Source organism: Vulpes vulpes, chromosome 11, assembly GCF_048418805.1.
Source record: "Vulpes vulpes isolate BD-2025 chromosome 11, VulVul3, whole genome shotgun sequence".
Classification (NCBI taxonomy): domain Eukaryota; kingdom Metazoa; phylum Chordata; class Mammalia; order Carnivora; family Canidae; genus Vulpes; species Vulpes vulpes.
The window spans coordinates 51,908,534-51,927,496 of NC_132790.1; the positions used below are offsets into that span (position 1 = coordinate 51,908,534).

Below are 18,963 nucleotides of genomic sequence, written 5' to 3' on the forward strand. Positions count from 1 at the left end.
TCTTTAATAGAAGTGTCAAAAACAATTTGAATCCAGAGATTGGGAGGATGGCAGAGTAGGAGGACCCTGAGCTCACTTTGTCCCAAATTTTTAACCATATATCATCCACATCCAAGTCAACAAACCAGAGAGCAATCCAAAGACTGGAAAAACAAACTTCACAACTAAATATAGAGAAGAACCTTACAGCTCAAACTTAGGAAGGTCAGAAAGGTAGGAGGGATCTATGTGTGCAGACAGGGCAGAGAAATAGGCCCTCACACCAGGAAGTCACACAGGGAGGACTAATTCCCATAGCTTTTAGCTTTAAAAACCAGAGGGGCTGAATTTAGTGAGTTCATAAAACCAGTGGATATGGATTTTAAAATCTGCTGACTCAGCACTGGGCAGGCCAGGAGGGCAAGTGATAGCTGGGTTGCCACCCTTAAAGAGAAAACAGCCTGAGCAGCCAGGCAACAAAAGCCCAACAGTTTGCACAATGTTGAGGACAAATTGGAGACAAATCTGTTCATACTGATCTTGAAGCATGTTGGAGGACTTCTCTGAAAACAAGGGAGCTGCAGATGCCATTTTCCTCCCCTGCTCTTCAGCATGAACACAGAGCAGCCTGTGAGAAGTAGGGCTGCACAGACACTTGGCTGCCACTGGCTGTGCACCTGAGTTCTTCTGAGGACTAGCTCATTAAACTCCTGCTGATCTCAGCCCAGCCCTGAGCTCAGGGAAAATATTGTTAGAGCTGTGCATGCACCCTGACCAGCCACCGGGTGCACAGCTGCCACAGTGCACCACACACATTCACTGTGCAGGCCAGCCACATGCCTCCAGCCACTACTGAATACCCCAGCAGACCTGGCACGCAGCTCCAAGCCACCACAGTGCTTCAGATCTGGCATAGGACTAATAGCCTAGTATACATTTTTCTAATAACATCACCCATTCCCAAGTTCCCTAGTGGGAACTCCCCACAGATCTGGCCTGCCTGGGTCCTATGAACACCACAGAGAGCAAGCACAGCCCACCAAAGGTAGAGAGTCAGTGCAGATGACTGTACCGAAAAGAAAAGTAACTCAGACACAACAGCAGAGCATATGCAACACAGAGGATACTTTTCTGAAGTGCCAGGTTCTGATGAACAGGGGACAATAACACTTCAGGGCACCACAGAACCTCTTCTTCATAAAGCAGAACTTCTTCTTTCAAGAGAGGAAGACATAGCTGACTTTCTTCACATGGAGAAACATATAGAGAGATAGACAAAATGAGGAGAGAGAGAAATCTATCCCAAATAAAAAAAACAGTACAAGAACACAACCAGGTACCTGAGTGAAGTCACATACCTGATGGAGAATTTAAAGCAATGATCATAAGGCTACTCATTGGATTTGAGAAAAGAGAGGAAGACATGAGTGAGACCCTTAACAGAGATAAGGAATAACAGAGCAGAGATAAAAGGCTCAGTAAACAAAATGAGAAATACATTTAATGAAATGAATAGCAGGATGGTAGAAGCAGAGGAATGAATTAGTGACCTAGAAGATAGATTAATGGAAATTAATCCTGATGAACAAAAAAGAGGGGGGAAAATACACAAAATGGGAATAGACCTAGGGAACTCAGTGTCTGCATCAAACATAATAACATTTGTATTATAGGGATCCCTGGGTGGCGCAGCGGTTTAGCGCCTGCCTTTGGCCCAGGGCGCGATCCTGGAGACCCGGGATCGGGTCCACGTCGGGCTTCCTGCATGGAGCCTGCTTCTCCCTCTGCCTGTGTCTCTGCCTCTCTCTCTCTCTGTATTTCTCATGAATAAATAAATAAAATCTTTTAAAAAAATCATAAAAGAGAGGGAAATAACAACCAACACCACAGAAATATGAACAATATTATAAGAGAATATCATCAATAACAGTATGCCAACAAATTGGAAAATCTGGAAGAAATGGATAAATTCCAAGAAACATATAAACTACCAAAACTGAAATAGGAAAAAAAAGAAAACTTGAACAGACCAATAACAAGCAAAGAAACTGAATCAGTAATCAAAAATCTCCCAACAAACAAAAATCCAGGGCCAGATATCTTCACAGCAAATTCTACCAAACATTTAAAGAATAGTTAATACCTCATCTTCTCAAACTATAACCCCCCCAAAAAACCTTCCAAATTCATTCTATGAGGCCAGCCAGCATTACCCTGTTACCAAAACCAGATAAAAACTCAACTAAGAAAGAGAGCCATAAGCCAATATCCCTGATGAATACGGATGCAAAAATTCTCAATAAAACTGTAGGAAACCAACTCTAACAATACATTAAAATAATCATTCACCACAATCAAGTGGGATTTATTCCTTGCAAGGAATGGTTGCAAAAGTGGCTTAACATTTTCAAATCAATCAATTTGATAGTGTTCATTAATAAAAGAAAGGATAAGAACCATATGATCTTCTCAGTAGATGCAGAAAAAGCACTTGACAAAGTAAAACATCATTCATGATAAAAACTCTCAACAAAGTAGGGTTAGAGGGCACATACTTCAACATAATAAAGGCCATACATGAAAAACTCAAAGTTAATATCGTCTTTAATGGGGAAAAACTAAAGCTTTTCCTATACAGTCTGGAACAAAATAGGGATGTTCATTCTCACCACTGTTATTTAACATGGTATTGTATTTTGTAGTCTCAGCAATATAAAGATATAAAAGAAATAAATAGGTTTCCAAATTGGCAAGGAAGAAGTAAAATTTTCACTTTTACAGATGACATAATACTCTATACAAAACCAAAAGACTCCACCAAAAAAAACTGGTAGAGCTGATAAATTCAGTAAAGTCACAGGATACAAAATCAACATACAGAAATCTGTTGCATTTCCATACACCAATAATGAAGCAGCAGAAAGAGAAATTAAGGAATCAATCCCATTTACAATTGCACCAAAACCACAATATACTTAGAAATAAATCTGACTAAAGAAGTAAAAGATCTGTACTGTGAAAACTATAAACCACTAATGAAAGAAATTGAAGTTGGCACAAACTCAAAATGGATTAAAGACCTAAATGTGAGACCTAAAACCATAAAAATTCTACAGGAGAATGTAGGCAACAACCTCTTTGAGGAGGTTTGAGGAGGCAGGAGCAACTTCTTTCTAGATATGTCTCCTGAGGCAAGGGAAACAAAAGCAAAAATAAACTATTGAGATTACATCAAAATAAAAAGCTTCCACACAGGAAAGGAAACAATCAACAAACTAAATGGAATAGGACCTAAGGAATAGGACAGGATATGACATATCCAATAAAGGGTTAGTATCCAAAATATATAAAGAACTTATAAAACACAACACTCACTCACAAAACAAATAATTCAGTTAAAAACTGGGTAGAAGGGACGCCTGGGTGACTCAGCGGTTGAGCACCTGCCCCAGGCTCAGGGCGTGATCCGCGGTATCAGGATGGAGTCCCACATCAGGCTCCCTGCCTGGAGCCTGCTTCTCCCTCTGCCTACGTCGCTGCCTTTCCCTCTCTGTGTCTTTCATGAATAAATAAATAAATAAAATCTTAAAAAAAAAAAAAAAAACTGAGTAGAGGGATCCCTGGGTGGCTCAGCGGTTTGGCGCCTGCCTTTGGCCCAGGGTGCGATCCTGGAGCTCCGGGATCGAGTCTGGCGTCAGGCTCCCTGCATGGAGCCTGCTTCTCCCTCTGCCTGTGTCTGTCTGTCTGTCTGTCTCTCTCTTTCTCTCTCTCTCTCTCTCTCTCATAAAAAAGAAAAGAAAAGAAAAGAAAAACTGGGTAGAAGACATGAGTAGACTTTCTCCAAAGAAGATATACAGATGAGCGACACATGAATAGATGCTCATCCTCACTTATCCTCAGGGAAATGCAAATCAAAACCACAATGAAATATCACCTCACATCTGTCTGAATAGCTAAAATCAACAACACAGAAAACAAGAGATATTGGTGCGGTTGAGGAGAAAGGGGGACCCTCTTATGCTGTTGGTGGGAATGCAAACTGGTGTAGGCACTGTAAAAAGCAGTATTAAGGTTCCTCAAAAAGTTAAAAATGGAACTACCCTATGATCCAGTAATCACACTACTGGGTATTTACCTAAGACTACAAGAACATCAATTCAAAGAGATTCATGCAAACCTATGTTTACAGTAACATTATTTACAATAGCTAAGATGTGGAAGCAGCCCAAGTGTGCATCAATAGATGAATGGATGAAGAAGATATATATATATAAGAAAGAAATCTTGCCACTTGAAGTAACATGGATGGGGCTAGAGAATATAATGCTAAGTGAAACAAGTCAGTCAGAAAAAGACAACTACCATATGATTTTCCTCACATGTGGTATTTAAGAAACAAACAGGCAAAGGGAAAAAATACGAGAGAGAGGGAAATCAAGAAACAGACTCTTAAATATAGAGAACAAGCTTATGGTTATCAAAACGGAGGTGGGCAGGGGATGGGTGATATAGACAATGGGGATTAAGGAGTGCACTGGTTCCAATGAGTACCGGACGATAAATAGAAGTGTTGAATTACTACATTGTACACTGAAACTAATATAACACTGTATGTTAACTAACTGGAATTTAAATAAAAACTATTTTAAAAATCACCTGAGTTGAATTATAACAATTTTTATTAATGCATGGTTGAACAGTACACCATATGTATACTTTAGTTTTAAAAAACCATCAAATATTGAAACTTAAGTTTTATTGGAAAGCTATCTTTTATTGAAAAGAACTTTTCTCAATTACTTAATTGTATATGCATGGGTGAATACTGCCTGATGCTAGCTTGAGACAGCTTAAATCATCCATTTCATCTTATTTCTCATTTTTATGTACAGAACATTGGGATTACCTATTTATGTGAAGAAATGGATAGGGCTATAAGCAGTTTCTTCAGAGCAACATCACTCAATTATTTGAACCTCTTTTTTTTAAGATTTTCTTTATTTATTCATGAGAGAGAGAGAAAGAGAGGCAGAGACACAGGCAGAGGGAGAAGCAGGCTCCATGCAGGGAGCCCGACATGGGACTCGATCTCACGTCTCTGGGATCACACCCTTGGCTGCAAGCAGCACTAAACCTCTGCGCCACCAGGGCTGCCCTCAATTATTTGAACTTCTTTCTGATTCCATGTCCCAAATCTCATTTTCTATTGATTATCTATTAACTGACAACCTAATCAGGTATTCTTTCAATTTGTTAAAACAAAGAAAAAGAAACAAACTGACAAAGTTATTTCTTATCCAGTCATTGGAGTCTTTCACTTTTTCATTTTCAAAAAAGCATAACCAAAAAAGCTTTACTTAGACCCAACAAATGATTGTCAATTGTACCTATTATTCTTTTGTTTATGGGCACCTCGATTATTACCATCCACTAAAACTTGTTACAGTTAATTTAAGGAACAAAACTATGAAATTGAGACAAGATTGGAAAATGTGCATTTTAGAAATGATCAGCAGTGCTGAACAAAAACTAATATATTCAATCAATTTCCATTTATATGTTATCTTAAAGGGCTTAAAAATAAAATACCTGACAGACAGACGGAGAGACAGATATATACATAATACATACACATAGGAATTGACCTTACAGTAATTTTTCTGACAGATTTAGCACAGCCTCTCCACATCTGATAGGGAGGAATTAATCCTACTCAAATGAAGCCGGTTTTCTCAAATTCAGGGAATTGATTCCTAGATTATGTTGTAGGAAGATGTTTATCCTGCACATGCATGCAGTATATGTTCTGCTGGTTGGAAAGCATTATAATCCAGCTTGTAGCAGGGGCGTGAATGATTGCTTCTAAGTGCGTTATTTACAGAGCCTTCCATAATGCAATCCTCCATCAGTGAAACTAGAAGAGAAATGACTCATGAGTGACAGCAGGAGACTTGTGGCAAGATAAAATATATTTTTACTTCCTATTTCATGGATTTCTAGTATCCAACAATTTTTTCCCAAAAGTCAATGAAGATATTTGTCCTACAAATCTAGATGAATGTTCTAAAAATATATAAATTAGGAATTATTTGTAACATTTCTACATGAAAATAGAACATTGGTCAGAATAAAAAGTGAAAATTTTCACTTCCTTTACCTTGACATTAAAATGTGCAGCAGAGACACAGGGTATACCCTCCACAAGTTTTTCCCTATAACTGAGAAGGCTGGCAGTGCAAAACTGACATGTTTCTAGCAAATTGGTATTTTTCCAAGATGGTTTTTGTAAATGTTAAATATTCTGATTCTAAGGACTTCCTCAGAATAGTAGGAAGATCAGTGCCAACCCCAATGCTTTTGGTGAGCTGGTGCCACCAATCTCCCACTGCTGTGGGAGTTGGTGGGTATAGGCTCACTGGGACATCCCTCTCTGGAGATCTTCCTGAGGCTAGGCAGAGCCACCTTGCCCCTAAGAGCCTGAGGACCAACTTCTTCTCAGGACTAGCTAGTAGCTGACTGAGCAGGTCCTCAGGCATAGCCCCATCCTCAAGATGGGTTCTCTATGTCCTTGCTTAGCTCCTTCTCCTGCCCCATCCCACCTCCTCACTCCCTGAGAGCTCTCCCTCAACACACCACAGGCACAAATCCCATCTCAGACTGATTTCACAAAACCTACCTAACCCAAGTGACTACAGAAGGAGGGGTCTCCAAGACTGGTGAGTACATGAGTATAACTCATACAACTGTACATTAAACATGATGTTTCTCATGGAACAGAATAGAGAACCCAGAAAAGGACCCATAACTATATGGGCAACTAATATTTGAGAAAGCAGGAGAGAACATCCAAAGGAAAAAAAAAGACAGTCCCTTCAACAAATGGTGTTGGGAAAACTGGACAAAAACATGCATAAGAGTGAAACTGAAAAAAAAAAAGAGTGAAACTGGGCCACTTTTTAAAACCATACACAAAAATAAATTCAATATAGACAAATGACCCAAATATGAAACATGAAACCATAAAAATCCTAGAGGAGAACACAGGCAGAAATCTCTTTGACCTCAGCCATAGCAACTTCTTGTTAGACATGTCACCAGAGATAAGGGAAACAAAAGCAAAAATGAACTACTGGAATTTTGTCAGATAAAAAGCTTCTGCACAGTGAAGAAATCATCAACAAAACTCAAAGGTTGTCTAGGAATGAGAGAAAATATTTTCAAATGGCATATCTGATAAAGTTTGGTTAGTATCCAAAATCTATAGAGATCTTATCAAACTCAATGCCCCAAAACAAATAATCCAGTTAAGAAATGGGCAGAAGACATGAATAGACACTTTTCCAAAGAAGACATCCAGATGGCTAACAGACACATGTAAAGACGCTCAACATCCTCCTCATCAAGGAAATACCAATCAACACCACATTGAGATAAACCTCATATCTGTCAGAACAGGTAAAATTAACAACACCAGAAACAATATATGTTGGTGAGGATAAGGAGAAAGAGGAATCCTCTTACACTGTTGGTGAGAATGCAAACTGGTGCAGCCACTCTGGAGAACAGTTTAGAGGCTTCTCAAAAAGTTAAAAATAGAGCCACCCTACCACCCAGCAACTACACTACTGGGTATTTAGCCAAAGGATACAAAAAAAAAAAAAAAAAAAAAACAGATTGAAAGGGGCATATGCACTTCAGCATTTGTAGTAGCATTATCAACAATAGCCAAACTATGAAAAGAGGCCAAATATCCATTGACTAATGAATGGATAAAGAAGATATGGTATACATATGAATTCACTCATATGTGAAATTTAAGAAACAAAACAGATGAACATAGGGAAGTAGAAGAAAACTAAAATAACATGAAAACAGAGAGGGAGGCAAACCATAAGGAACTCTTAACTAGGAAACAAACAGGGTTGCTAGAGGGGTGGTGGAAGAGGATGAGATAACTAGGTGATGGGAATCAAGGAGGGCACTTGATGTAATGAGCACTGGGTGTTATATGTAACTGATGAATCACTAAATTCTACCCTGAAACTAATAATAATAAATATATGATATAATATACAAAGGAGTATTATTATTAGCATTATTCAGCCATCAAAAAGAATAAAATCTTGCTATTTGCAATGATGTGGATGGAGCTAGATTGTACTATGCTAAGTGAAATAAGTCAGTCAGAAAAAGACAAATACTGTATGATCTCACTCACATGTGGAATTTAAGAAAACAGATGAACATACAGGAAGGGGGAAAAGAAAAAAAAAAGGAGGAAAACAAACCATAAGAGATTCTTAAGGATAGAGAAAAACTGAAGGTTGATGGAGGGAGGTGGTGGAGGGGCCTAGATGGGTGATGGGGATTGAGCAGGGCACTTGATGTAATGAGCACTGGGTATTTTACGTGATGAATCACTGAATTTTGCTCCAGAAACCAATATTGCACTGTATGTTAACTAACTAAAATTTAAATAAAACATAAAATAAAATAAACAGGATGGATCTCACTGCTTTTCAACTTTATCTTTTAAAAAAAAACCTGCCTTTTAAAAGAAAAGATGAACTTCCATGGAAAAATAATTACTAATTGCAAGGATAAAAGATCTCTATTCATAATCTGTTAACCAAAGGAAAACTTTGGATAACCAAAGAAAAGCAAGAGGGGAAGCATAATGAAGGGTCCCCTTCCTGCACTTGAATATTCTCTGGGCCTTCTACTGTGCAGCATCACACAGGCAGGAGACTGGGCTAAGGGCTGGGTCATTCCATAGTGCCCCAGGTGCCAACCACGGGGTGAGTACATGATTAAAATCTCCCTTGTGGGAGGGAGATACAGGCCTGTTATGGAATGAGTAAGTCACAAGAATAAAAAGCAGAGCATAAGGAATATAGTCAATGATACTGTGATAACAATAACAATGTAATGGGACAGACAGTAGCTATACTTGTGGTGAGCAGAGCATAATGTATAAACTTGCCAAATCACTAAGTTGTAACCTGAAACTAATGTTATAGTGTGTGATAATTATACTCAAATCAAAATAGAAAATAAAAGAATAAATGTCACACTTACAATGGCTAGTAATAATAACAAAAATCTCCCTCTTGGGAGAAAAGGAGGAAGCAAGAGATGGAAAGGAAGAGAAAGGAAGGAAAGGCTGGACCTGTTGACAGAACAAGTCTTCTAGGCATCTCTGGTAATCTGTGAGAAAGTCGGGGCTGCACAGATGAATGGATAAAGAAGATGTGGTGTGGGGATCCCCGGGTGGCGCAGCGGTTTGGCGCCTGCCTTTGGCCCAGGGCGCGATCCTGGAGACCCGGGATCAAATCCCACGTCGGGCTCCCGGTGCATGGAGCCTGCTTCTCTCTCTGCCTGTGTCTCTGCCTCTCTCTCTCTCTCTCTCTCTCTCTCTCTCTGTGACTATCATAAATAAAAAAAAAAAAAAAACGAAGATGTGGTGTGTATATATACAATGGAATATTACAAAGCCATCAAAAGAATGAAATCTTACCATTTGCAATGACATGGCTGGAACTAGAGGGTATTATGCTAAGCAAAATAACTCAATCAGAGAAAGAATTATCATATGATTTCCCTCATAGGTGGAGTTTAAGAAAAAAACGGAGGATCATAAAGGGGAAGGGAGAGAAAAATAAAATAAGACAAAATCAGAGAGGCAGATAAGCCATAAGAGACTTAACTATGGGAAACAAACTGAGGGTTGCTGGAAAGGAGGTGGGTGGAGGGATGGGGAAACTGGGTGATGGGCCTTAAGGAGAGCAGGTCATGTAATGAGCAGCCCTGGCTGTTATATGCATATGACGAATAACTGAACTCTACCTCTGAAATGAATAATACGCCACATGTTAATTAATTGAATTTAAATAAAATTAAATTTAGAAAAAGTCAGAGCTGCAATTCCTGTTCTGCCTTTCAAAAGAGCACTGCTCAAAGCTCTAAAGGCTTTCCTCTGCCTGACTGTGCTGTGTTCACAGGGTCAGTGTATGATTATTTGGGCTTGGTTTTCCTCTTGTTTATTTTCACTTAATAGCTGCATGTTAATAGAGATTCTCCCTTAGTGAAGGATTTGCCTGGGATTTCTGTAATAAAATAGAAGGATTTGCAACAAATGCTGGAAGAACCCTCTGCAAAAGTGGTATTTTTTAAGTGATTATGAGGCTCAGAACATATTGTCATACCAAGGCTGTTGAGGGAAGTGACAGATGTCCCCTGTTAATGTCCAGTGATTAAATGTCACTGCAGAGGCACCTCCTCCTCTGTGATGCTCCCTTGCTCCACACCCATCCACAACCTGCTTCTTTTTTCCTGAAGCCAGTGCTACCCTTTGTCGAAAAACCCACATTTTTCTGAAAGCTGTAGGCCTTCTCAAAGGTGAACCCACCTTTGTCCCCAGTGAGCACAAAAAGACACTTTGGAACAAAGTGCTGCCGACTGATAATAAAAGCCAATGTGACACAACCTCGGGTAGGAGTGGCTCCAGGTGAGGAAACCAGTAGGCACAATAGTTCATGAGGATGGTGACTAGTCCCTTCCTGGGAATTTATCCTAAGGAGATAGGTTTGTTTTTTTTTTTTAATTTAAATTCAATTTGCCAACATATAGTATAATACCTAGTTCTCATCCCATCAAGTGCCTTCCTTTTAAGGAGATAATTTAACAGAAGAAAAGATGCCCAACATCACTGGCTGTCAAGGAAATCAAAACCACAATGAGATATCACATCACATCTGTGATGCTTTTGTAAAAAAAAAAAAAAAGCAAGAGATAACAAATGTTTGTGAGGATGTAGAGAAAAGGGAGCCCTTATACATTGTAAATAATACATAAATTGGTGTGATCATTATGGAAAACAAAAAGGCAGTTCCTCAAAAAACTAAAAATTGAACTACCATGTGATCCAATAATCCCACTTCTGGGTATACATCCAAAGGAATTGAAACCAGGATCTGAAAGAGATACCTACACTCCCATGTTCATTGCAGTGTTATTCACAAGAGCCAAGATATGGAAACAATCTAAATGTCATTCATTCAGTAGTTGCAGGGATAAAGAAGATATATATATATATGGAATATTTTTCAGCCATGAGAAAGAAGGAAATTCTGTTATTCGTGAAAACATGGATAAAACTGGAAGGCATTATACAGATATAAATCAGACAGAGAAAGACAAATACTATATAATTTCACTTATATGTTCAATCTGAAAAAAACGAACTTGTGAAAAGAGTAGAATGGTGGTTACCTGGGGCTGAGGGAACTGGGGAGAGGTCGTTTAAGGATACAAACTTGCAACTAGGAGATAAATAAGTTCTGAAGACTGAATGCAAGACATAGTAATTATAGTCAACAATACTATGTTATAAACTCAAAGTTGCTAGGAGGCTAGATCTTAACTGTTCTCAAAACAAAAAAGAAATAACAGTTATATTACTTGATAAACACCACTGTAGTAAACATATTGTGATATATAAATGTATCACACCAACACACTGTACACCTCAGCTTCTGGAGGGCAGGGAGAGTGGTCCTATGGTGAAAAGGGACGGCTCCCTGGGAGTCTACTTCTTCCTACAGACTTTCTCCATTTTATTTTATTTTTTTAATAAATTTATTTTTTATTGGTGTTCTATTTGTCAACATAGAGAATAACACCCAGTGCTCATCCCGTCAAGTGCCCACCTCAGTGCTCGCTACCCAGTCACCCCCACCCCCCACCCACCTCCCCTTCCACCACCCCTAGTTCGTTTCCCAGAGTTAGGAGTCTTTATGTTCTGTCTCCCTTTCTGATATTTACCACTTATTTTTTCTCCTTTCCCCTTTATTCCCTTTCACTATTTTTTATATTCCCCAAATGAATGAGACAATATAATTTTTGTCCTTCTGATTGACTTATTTCACTCAGCATAATACCCTCCAGTTCCATCCACGTCGAAGCAAATGGTGGGTATTTGTCGTTTCTAATGGCTGAGGAATATTCCATTGTATACATAGACCACATCGTCTTTATCCATTCATCTTTCGATGGACACCGAGGCTCCTTCCAGAGTTTGGCTATTGTGGACATTGCTGCTAGAAACATCAGGGTGCAGGTGTCCCGGCGTTTCATTGCATCTATTTTTGGGGTAAATCCCCAACAGTGCAATTGCTGGGTCTAGGGCAGATCTATTTTTAACTCTTTGAGGAAACTCCACCCAGTTTTCCAGAGTGGCTGCACCAGTTCACATTCCCCCCAACATGTAAGAGTGTTCCCCTTTCTCCGCATCCTCTCCAACATTTGTGGTTTCCTGCCTTGTTATTTTCCCCATTCTCACTGAAGAAAGAGAAATTAAGGAGTCAATCCCATTTACAATTGCACCCATAAGCATAAGGTACCTAGGAATAAACCTAACCAAAGAGGTGAAGGATCTATACCCTAAAAACTATAGAACACTTCTGAAAGAAATTGAGGAAGACACAAAGAGATGGAAAAATATTCCATGCTCATGGATTGGAAGAATTAATATTGTGAAAATGTCAATGTTACCCAGGGCAATTTACACGTTTAATGCAATCCCTATCAAAATACCATGGACTTTCTTCAGAGAGTTGGAACAAATTATTTTAAGATTTGTGTGGAATCAGAAAAGACCCCGAATAGCCAGGGGAATATTGAAAAAGAAAACCATAGCTGGGGGCATCACAATGCCAGATTTCAGGTTGTACTACAAAGCTGTGGTCATCAAGACAGTGTGGTCCTGGCACAAAAACAGACACATAGATCAATGGAACAGAATAGAGAACCCGGAAGTGGACCCTGAACTTTATGGTCAACTAATATTCGACAAAGGAGGAAAGACTATCCACTGGAAGAAAGACAGTCTCTTCAATAAATGGTGCTGGGAAAATTGGACATCCACATGCAGAAGAATGAAACTAGACCACTCTCTTGCACCATACACAAAGATAAACTCAAAATGGATGAAAGATCTAAATGTGAGACAAGATTCCATCAAAATCCTAGAGGAGAACACAGGCAACACCCTTTTTGAACTCAGTCATAGGAACTTCTTGCAAGACACACCCACAAAGGCAAAAGAAACAAAAGCAAAAATGAACTATTGGGACTTCATCAAGATAAGAAGCTTTTGCACAGCAAAGGATACAGTCAACAAAACTAAAAGACAACCTATAGAATGGGAGAAGATATTTGCAAATGATGTATCAGATAAAGGGCTAGTTTCCAAGATCTATAAAGAACTTATTGAACTCAACAGCAAAGAAACCAACAATCCAATCATGAAATGGGCAAAAGACATGAACAAAAATCTCACAGAGGAAGACATGGACATGGCCAACAAGCACGTGAGAAAATGCTCTGCATCACTTGCCATCAGGGAAATACAAATCAAAACCACAATGAGACTTCCTCCATTTTAGCCCAGGCCTCATCCTGCCTACTACCCTGGTACTGGGTTCTCTAATCCTGAATCTTTCTGGGTCCCTGTGTCACCTGATGGCCGACATTTCATCAGTGTTCTTGCACAGGCCTGCAGGCCTTTCCTGCTCTGCCATAGGAGGAAGCATCAGTCCCCTGCTGACTGTTTTTATTTTTTGTGGGGTTTTTTAAATATTATTTGAGAAAGAGAGACAGAGATAGAGAGCACGAACACGGGAGTAGGGGTGGTGGCCGATGGAGAAACAGGCTCCTTGCTGAGCAGATCACTGCACACAGGGCTTGATCCCAGGACCCTGAGGATCATGACATGAGCTGAAGGCAGACACTTTTTTAAAAAATATTTTATTTATTGATTCATGAGAAACACAGAGAAAGAGAGGGGGGCGGGGCAGAGACACAGGAGAGGGAGAAGCAGGCTCCATGCAGGGAGCCTGACCTGGGACTCCATCCAGGGTCTCCAGGATCACACCCTGGGCTGAAGGCAGTGCTAAACCGCTGAGCCACCTGCGCTGCCCTGAAGGCAGACACAACCCACTAAGCCACCCAGGCACCCCTATTACTTCTGTTTACTATTTATCTTTGAATTTTTGTTGACCTTTTCCTGTCTACTGTTATCTCCTATCCCATTGGTTTTGTGGCTTTATATATCGCCCCCCTTTATTTTTATTTGGCAGAATTTGGGGAAGCAAAGAAGACAAAAGCTGCTGCTCAATTTACCACTATTAATCAAGTGTCAATAATTCCTGTGTTAATGGTCACATTATCACCAATCAAATTAGTTTATCATTATTTATTTGTCTGCCTTAGAGGGATATTTTAAGCAGTTACTAGTTTTTTTGCTATTTAGCAAATGATTAAATAGATATCCATGTAAATACAGCCTTTTATTTCTGCTAAATTTATTTTTCATTTAAAAAACTGAGATACAACTGGCATATAACATTATAGGCATCTGAGGTATACAGTGTGTTGGTGTGATATTTTTCTGGAGAAATTGACCCAGAATGGCTTCAGAGGTGGAGACATCAGTCTCAGTGGAGGACAGGACAAAGGCACCAGACAGAAAGTGGCAACCCTGAGAAAAAGTTGTAAGACCTCCCTGGCCAGGGCACTAGGTTGATATCTAATTCCCTGCAGGGGAAGGTAGCAGCCAGCAAGACCCCTCGCACACATTAAACAAACGCAGTTACATATGCACTCTTCTTATGCACATTCACACACACACACTCTCTCACACACCCGCACACCCCACTATACCTACACACAGAACTTCCATATGCTTTGTGGTTACTCCTCCTTAAATATGAAGGGCCAGCTGAGGAAAGCCCTAAATGTTGGACACAGAGACAAAAACAAACAATCAAGAACTAGGAAACCCAGTGGTAATAGAGAAAGTTAAGAAACAGAAAGCATTAAAACAACAATCATTCATAGCCTCAAAGAGATGAAAGATATTTTTATCTATGAAACTAGAACAGACTTTTTTTTTTTTTTAAGGAACAGTTAGATAGTAAGAATGACCTCCTGGAAATTAAAAATGTGAGAGCCAAAACAAAAATGACTCAGTAGCAGGAGTTTAAGATAAAGTTGAAGACATCTCTCAGAAAGCAAGTGGAGAGACAAAGATATGAACAATATGAGAAAAAAAATGTAAGAAAATGAGGGAATCACTTGAGGGATAGAACACATGGCTGATGAGAGTTCTAGAAACCGAGTTGGGGGGAGGGGGGAACTGGAGAGAATTACCAAACAAAGAACACAAGAAAATATCCCAGAAAACAATTTGTCTCTTGATCAAAAAGCCTACCAGACACCCAGAAATAGAAATGACTGAGGGCCCAACGTCGTGGCATATCACTAAGATACAAGGTACTAGGGACAAAGAAAAGATCCCAGGAGGCTTCAGAGAGGAAAAAACAAGTCAAATACCAACAGTGAGAAATCAGAAAGGACCTCCCGACACAATGCTGGAAGCCATGGGTGCCTTGCTTTCACAATTTTGAAGGAAAATTACTTCCAAGTAGAATTTTATCCACAACTTAAATGTCAAGCAATTGGAAAGTGATGTGTAATATGAAAATTAGGGTGTTTTCAGACCAAAATATAGTGCTATTTTTAAGACTCAAAAATATTACTTTGACTCATCTTTCCAGACAAAACCACTGGGAAACAAACTCCATTAAAATGAAGGCCACAGGCAGCTGACAGGCATCTGTGGCTTTTCTTCATAGACACCCTTCCCGCCTGGCCTGGGCTCTGTGGGGACTGGGGGGCCCTCAGTGGCCTGGAGCCAGAGCTGGCGAGCAGAGCGGGGACCCCTGAGGTGCAGCACGGGAAGAGGAGACCATGTCCAGTGCAAGGTGAGCCTCTCAGCTGGCCAGGATGGCTACAACAGCTGAGCTCTTGGAGGGGCCTTTTGTGGCAGATGAGTATATTGAACGACTTGTATGGAGAACCCCAGGAGGATGCTCTAGAGGGAGACCTGAAGCTTTTGATCCCAAAAGGTTATTAGAAGAATTTGTAATCCTATTCAGGAACTCCAGATAATGGATGTAAGGATTCAAAGTAAAGTGGAGAAACTAGAGCAACAGTATTAGAAAGAAGCCAAGGAATTTGCCAAAAAGGTACAAGAGCTCCAGAAAAGCAATCAGGTTGCCTTCCAACATTTCCAGAACTAGATGAGCACATCATTTATGAAGCAACTAAGGTCTTTCACCTTGGAGATCAATTGGAAGGGGTAAACACATCTAGACAAGGGGTAGTAGAGTCTCAGAAATTGATGAAATACTTTGGAGAATTGAAATCTGATGTCTTTACAAATTCTGAAAAGATAAAGAGGACAGCAAACATCATTTAGAAGTTGCACCTAATTGACCAGGAGTTACCTTTTGACAGATTTTCAGAAGAAAAATCCAAAATTGCTAGTAAATACCATGATTTAGAAAGCCAACTGATTTAGGAGTTTACCAGTGCTCAAAGAAAAGGTGAAATCTCCAGAATGAGAGAAGTAGCAGCAGTTTTGCTTCATTTTAGGGGTTATTCCCATTGTGCTGATGTTTATATAAAGCAGTGCTAGGGGGAGTACTTACTTGAGAAATGATACATTTGAAGATGCAGCAATACTCTGTCCATAGGTAAATAAACAAGTGCAGATATCCTTAGATTATTATTATTATTATTATTATTATTATTATTATTCAATTTGCCAACATACAGCATAACACCCAGTAATCCAGAAATAGTACTGGCTAAACTTATTCAAAATGTTTTTGAAGTCAAACTATAGAGCTTTGTGGAAGACCAGTTGAGAGAATGTAGGAAGTCTGATGCAGAGAAATATCTCAGAAATCTCTATGATTTATATACAAGGGCCACAAATCTTTCCAGTAAGTTAATGCAGTTTAACATAGGTACTGATAAACAGACTTTCTTGTTTAAGGTTATCAAATCCATTCTCATTTCCTATTTGGAGAACTATATTGAATTTCTCCTATTTGGAGACTGGATATTTGAAAAGAAGAAGTGCTATGATCCTACAGTGCTGTTATGACTCAAAAAAACATCAAAAGAGATCCATTGGCACAAGAGGTATTCAGGATTTGAAAGAGAGAAATAGACTTACCACTGGAGCCAGCTATTGATACTCATGAGGAAACTTTTCTATCTCAAGAAGTGGTGGTTAATCTTTTACAAGAAACCAAACAAGCCTTTGAAAGATGTCCTAGGCTCTCTGATACTTCTGATTTAACAAGGAATGCCTTTAGAATTTTATCATTCTTGTGGAATTTTTATGTATTGAGCATAATGATTACACTTTGGAAACAAGACTTGCTGGAATTCCTTCTTCAGATTCTAGGAAGGCAAATTTCTATTTTTTGGATGTTGTGCAACAGGCCAATACTATTTTTCAGCTTTTTAACAAGCAGTTTAATGATCACCTTATGATAAGCTCTTCTAAGTAATCTGAATGTCTTCAGAAGAAAAAAGAAATAATTGAATAAATGGAGATGAAATTGGAAACTGGCATTGATAGGACATTAAATTTTATGATTGGGGATCCCTGGGTGGCGCAGCGGTTTGGCGCCTGCCTTTGGCCCAGGGCGCGATCCTGGAGACCCGGGATCGAATCCCACGTCAGGCTCCCGGTGTATGGAGCCTGCTTCTCCCTCTGCCTGTGTCTCTGCCTCTCTCTCTCTCTCTGTATGACTATCATAAATAAATAAATAAATAAATAATTTTAAAAAAAATAAATTTTATGATTGGACAGATGAAGCATATCTTGGCTGCAGAACAAAAGAAAACAGATTTTAAGCCAGAGGATGAAAACAATGTTTTGATTCAATATACTAATGCCTGTGTTAAAGTCTGTGCTTATGTAAGAAATAAAGTGGAAAATATTAGAAATGCCATGGATGGGAAGAATATGAATACAATTTTGATGGAACTTGGAGTACATTTTCATTTCCTTGTTTATGAGCATCTTTGACAAGATGTCCTAGCATCTGCAATAAGATGGGATGACTAAACAGGTAGTCTATTTTAAGGGGAATCAGGAATTGAAGATAGTATTATATATTCTAAGTATGGAAATGAGCTTTGTAAAAACTGGTTGCTTTTCAAATCTATAGTTTCTGTCATTATCTTTTTCAAGGCATTTCTGAAGAAATTCTTACTGATTGAAAATTGAATTGGATTAATATGGTGACATAACAAATCACTTGTAAAATTTTAAACATCAAGTGGAAATTTTGAAAGGTTATTACTCTACCATTTCTATAAACTTATTCTGCAAGAATTCATTCTTATGAATATGTGGTGTGTCAGTTTCCTTTGTGTTGTTCATAATCTTCTAGGAACAGATAAACTTTAATGTTCAGCTCATTCTTGGCATTTTTTTCCTTTAATGTAGGCTTTTTGGCCTAATTTTAATAAACTACTTTTCCTTTAGAACTATGTTTCTGAATGGTCATAAATTTTACCAAAACTTTCAGGTCCAGTGCTACTACTGACTGAATTTTCTTCCATTTCTGTTAGCCTAGTATTATCAAGAGAAACGAACTGTGCCAACTTTAATCAAGCAATTTTTAGGAAATCATGGCAGCTTTAGAAGGCTGTCTAGTGTTCTATTCCTTAGCCAGGAAGAGCCAGAACAGATTTTTGATACTAGAGAGTCATATGCTTGTACTACTGCTATTTTAGAAATCTCTGATGTGTATTCAAATTATATCTCTGTTACTTAAAGCCAACAACTGTGGAGAAAGGGGAACCCTCTTCCACTGTTGGTGGGAATGCAAGCTGGTGCAGCCACTCTGGAAAACATTATGGAGATTCCTCAATAAGTTAAAAATAAAGCTATCCTACAACCTAGCAATTGCATTACTAGGTATTTACCCCAAAGATACAAATGTAGTGATCCAAAGCGGCACCTGCACCCCAATGTTCATAGCAGCAATGTTCACAATAGCCAAATTGTGGAAAGACCCAAGATGTCCATCAACAGATGAATGGATAAAGAAAGTA

At 39.0% G+C, this 18,963-nt stretch overlaps 1 protein-coding gene and 1 pseudogene across 1 annotated transcript in view; one reads left to right on the forward strand and one right to left on the reverse strand.

Moving 5' to 3' along the window:
- The window catches only part of VSX1 (visual system homeobox 1), a 117,818-nt gene that overhangs the window by 27,759 nt on the left and 71,096 nt on the right, over positions 1-18,963 (reverse strand). The window lies entirely within an intron of this gene.
- On the forward strand, positions 15,820-17,929 carry LOC112933275 (exocyst complex component 5-like; annotated as a pseudogene).